General features: G+C 36.7%; 1 long non-coding RNA gene across 1 annotated transcript in view; it reads right to left on the bottom strand.

Annotated features, from left to right (window-relative positions):
- Positions 1-4,631, bottom strand: part of LOC111087416 — a 13,010-nt gene extending 8,379 nt beyond the window's left edge. The window contains exon 1 of the long non-coding RNA XR_002612115.1: positions 4,531-4,631. This is a non-coding gene — a long non-coding RNA (uncharacterized LOC111087416). The remainder of the gene's footprint in view (positions 1-4,530) is intronic.
- Positions 4,632-4,909: the final 278 nt, after the last annotated feature.

The raw sequence follows: 4,909 nt of genomic DNA, 5'->3' as shown, positions 1-4,909 counted from the left end.
TGTAGAAACCTACAAATGTAGAGGACGACGTTTCGAAAGTCTACCTGAAGACAAAAGGCGGAAGATTTTCGAAACATCGTCCTCTACATTTGTAGGTTTCTACACCAGGCAGTTGCTGTCCATTTGAAACTTAGATTCATTAGCTTTATTTTACTTTGAAAACAAAGAGAGGGGAAAAAATGTGCTGGAACGAATAAACCTGACCTGTATTTGCATATACAGCCTAGAGAAGGGGTATGTGAATAGTGTTCCATACTTGGAATGAGTAAAAGGGAATTATTAATGTCAAGTTGAATTTAAGGGTGCTGAGATGGATAATATACTGTGGAGAGTTTATACAACTGCTATTCCATGAAATACACTAGTGTATTCGATTATTCCAGAAGAAAAACTATTTGAGAACCTATAGTGGTTAATGTGGCAAACAGATTGAGCTTAAAGCCAACAGAGACAGGTTTATGATTAACGATAAAATCCCCTACTTTGAAGCCTTGTTCATTGTTAAAAGATGTTGGTCAAAAAAAAAGTTGTTGTTCTTGTTCGGCTGTTTTACTTAACATGAAGTGATTGACAACTGAAAAGACTCTGCAGTTGAGTGTAGCATGTGTAGGTTTTAAAAAATGGCAAATGTGTCATTTACGTACATGTAAGCAATAATATGGTGGTCTGAACGTGAGAAGGCATTCATTTAAATATTTATGTTCAGCCACACAACGATTACGGTATGAAAGAGAAGCGAAAGGTGATCCAGTGTTGATGTACTTGAGACGAAGAACGGCACCGTTAAAATGCAGTTTGGCACATTTTTAAATGCATTTAAAAAATGTCGTAATTGTGCTCTGCTTGGTGACAAAAGGTCATAATTATCTTGCAACATCAAGAATTGCTAAATCATGCCTCTAACTATGAAGGTTGCCACCGATTTGTTTCTCTCACGGATTTATTTTTTCTATTAGTTATTCAAAGCAAAGGATGACATAACTATGTTGCATTGCACAGATCTGTCTCCTATACACAGATCGGAAGTTAACTGCAAATACTGTTACACAAAAATGAGGACTTGTATCACTTTTAAAAAAATAAATGACACATTTCTGTATCTCTAATGTTTTAGCTGATTAGATGTTTTTTTGGAATTCTTGATTTCCAAACTTGGTTGACAACTGAGCCAGTTTTGCACCTTTTAGAGTGTGAACCTACAGCAAGGTCAACCTGGTTGTTTCATCTAGTAGCATTAAGTGGAATTACACAACAAGAACAACGTGTTTGTTTCATCTAGTCGCGTTACAGGAATATGCAACGAGTGGCTATTTTTATTAAATGGAATTACACAACAAGAACAAACTGGTTGTTCCATCTAGTAGTATTACAGGGACATGTAATGAGAAGTCAAATTGATTGTTTCATCTAGTATCATTAAATGAAATTACACAACAAGAACAAACTGGTTGTTTCATTAGTAGCATTACAGGGACACGTAATGAGAAGTCAAATTGATTGTTTCATCTAGTATTATTAAATGAAATTACACAACAAGAACAAACTGGTTGTTTCATCTAGTAGCATTACAGGGACATGTAATGAGAAGTCAAATTGATTGTTTCATCTAGTATTATTAAATGAAATTACACAACAAGAACAACCTGGTTGTTTCATCTAGTATCATTAAATGGAAATATAGTACAAGGTGAAGATAATTATTTCATCCAGTAGTATTACAGGGAAGTACATATACATCTTGTTTAACATGAACATTTCTTGAAATATAATCACACACACAGCTTGGCTTAGAACGTTCAAACTCATAAGTAACCGTTGTGTGAAAATAGTATTCATTACATTCTTGACGGAATCGATTTCTTTTTCCACATTCTCAATTCTATTCATGGGTTTTGTTAAACTGCAAATATTGTTTCAAGGACAAGTTAGGTTTAGTAAACCTAAGTCACAGTACCATAACGCACACACTAAGGAAAAAAGTACACTATGTGCGTTTTCTGCTAAACAATTATAAATGAGACCACTTTACCCTAATCCGGACATAATACCACAATCTGAAGAACCTAGAGATTACATATCAAAATCAGCCAAACACACGAGAAAAAAACAACAAAAAAATGATACCTCGCTAGGCTTAATGTTTGGTATTTTTACTAGAAGCTCAATACTCCATAGAATAACTTACATCTGTTTACAAAACCTAGACACAGTGGTGACTGGAGTGAGAAATCTTCACACTTATTCACGTGGCGATAAGAAAGAAAGTGGAATACCTAATTATGAACGTGTCCAGCATTTGAAAGCTGTCAGCGATATCTTCACGAGATGGACAAATTTCCTTACGCCAGTTACAGATGTTAATCCGGAAATATTTTCATTAATAAATGTACGACAAAATGCACATATTTATATTAAACAAAAAAAACAAACAAACGAAATAAATGCCCATTATCTAAGAATACTTACATATCCAACCAACGAGTAGACACCCCCCAAGAGTACCAATCAACCATCTCCAACGTCATATGCAAACAAGCTTGACGTGCAAATACAAGTACTGTTCCGTTACGGTCACAGAATACCAACTGCTAAACTACGAAGAAAAGGATACCGATAATTAACAGTATTTTCACGAGGTCACGTAGGTGATGGAATGACGGTAAAAGTTAGTGAGAAATCGCCACTTCAACTGCATTTCTAAGCAAATACAATAGCAACGCAGTTCCAGATAAGTTGATAATCAACATTTCTGCACGGCTGACACCCAGAGCCAACAGAACGTACGTCGTACTGTGGAGAATGACCCACGTCAAAGGGATGTTACTGTGGTGAGACGGATGCAAGTGTGCCACAATCCCATCAAAAATTGTCTTTGCAACATGGGCAACAATGGTAGATTAGACAGACGGAAGTCACTCCTCATTCCAGGCAATATCTATGTCGACAGTAGTGGATATCACAGATGTTATCACGCCCTCCTACCTTTTGGAAAATGTAATTATTTTCGATAAATCTAGGTGTGTATAATATTCGAAGGGTGGATGCACGTAGTTTGGCAACCATCCTCCTGGTAACTTTCGTTCAATCGTATGAAAGCCACGACAAAATAAGGTGCATTCCTATTATGGTGTAGGGAGGACGATCACAGCTGGGGGTATGCGAAGGGATAGTCATTGCCGCTGTTTCATACATCGGATATCTCGAGCAAGGTTTTCTATTTTTCTACACCAACGTCCAGCTGACCGGGTCTCTGCTCGAGCTCCAAAACGATGGCTGGAAGGTCAGACCATTACCACTCTCCCGTAGCTAAGACAATAGCCAGATATGAATCCTACTGAGCATGTGTGGACCTTCTTTGATCGATTCCTCCGCGTGTATCCCATATAACCAACTTGTAGAGGCAACATCATCCTAGTTTCTTGTTCAGGAGTGGAGTTCAATACTGCAGGCCCATATTTCAGTAGTAGGTTGTGCAGAACTCTTGGTAAGTTTCAACCAAAACTACAACTGTGTAAAATAAGTTCACAACAATGATCAAATGTGTAGAACTAAAAAAAAAAATAAATGTCAGAAGATAATCTGCTTATCCAGATAGGATTGCTTAGGTTAAGCGTTAAGAATGTATCTGCTTCTATTCAGTGGTAAAATTATCCTTAAAGAAATGCAGTTACTCACTTTTCCCAGGACCTGGCTTCACATCGTATGGAGTAGAAAGTTTCTCGGACTTATGCGCAATTCAAACTGAACTGCCAAGAAATACAAAATAATAATAACAAAAATATATCGAAATTCTCTATGTACTTCAAGAAGAAAAGTGGTTTTACACTTAGAATTCCAAAAAGAAGTGTTACGAGTTCCAATAAATACAGCAGAATCCCTTCCCCCACTGTACTTCAACTACGTTTCAACAGAAATATGCCAAGGCTTACCCCAACTTCATATTATTGGAGTAAATCCCCTAAGTAGAAACTATTTTGTCGCCCACTTAAATTAGTCCCAAGATGATCCACTTAGCAGAAGCTTAGTTTAACTATATAGTGAAATGTGGTAGGACAGTTCTCAGACCTTCATTCACGAACATGCAGATAGTTTACTGGTAAATGAAATACAAATCAAAACTTGAAAACGTCTCAGTATAGCTGTCGAAATCAAGTGAAGGGGGTTATTGTCGTTGACCCACTTTACATCAGTTTTGCTTCACCCTCTCACATGGAGAAGCAGGGAATGAACAGACTTCGTCTGCCATACCTTAATAAAAGGTTTGTACATATATATATATATTTACAGTTGTAATAACAGCTAATATAACAAATTTATATAAAGGATAAAAAAGGACATTTACACCTGTTACGCAAAATAAAATATCCCTATATTTCAACTTTATAACAAATATAATTATTGTGTTAATATTTTAAGTTCTCATAAATTAAGTGTAGTCCCTCGACACGTTATTATCCTTCCATCATCACGATATAAGAATTAAGTAGCTTAGAAACGACAGACAAAAACACACACAAAGGTATGTCTTACCCTAACAACGGGGTAGAAGAAACTGACGACCTCTCTGCTTATATTGCCATCCACTTGTATCTACGTTAAAAGGATACAGTCTCTCTTCGCACTTCGAGCCGCACCGAATAACTGCAGTACATCACGACGCTCGTATATCATGGTACCCATCGCTACAGTCGCGCCACCGCGTGTGGCTCTGCCACTCACGTCATAGGCACAAACCAACACGCACTGTAACTTTATCATAGCAAACTAGCGCAGTGAAATATTATCAGTGTTACCACATGTTAGATTCTTTGTCTTTTTTCTCTCTCTCTTAATCGATTAACTAGTATTGTTTAAAACAATATTCAACATATGTTTACTATTTACAAACCATGAAATACTACTTAGTTCA

The sequence above is a fragment of the Limulus polyphemus genome, unplaced genomic scaffold (genome assembly GCF_000517525.1).
Source record: "Limulus polyphemus unplaced genomic scaffold, Limulus_polyphemus-2.1.2 Scaffold2125, whole genome shotgun sequence".
Taxonomy (NCBI): Eukaryota; Metazoa; Arthropoda; class Merostomata; order Xiphosura; family Limulidae; genus Limulus; species Limulus polyphemus.
The sequence above is the reverse complement of the archived record's forward strand: the minus strand, read 5'-3'. Positions and strand labels throughout refer to the sequence as shown.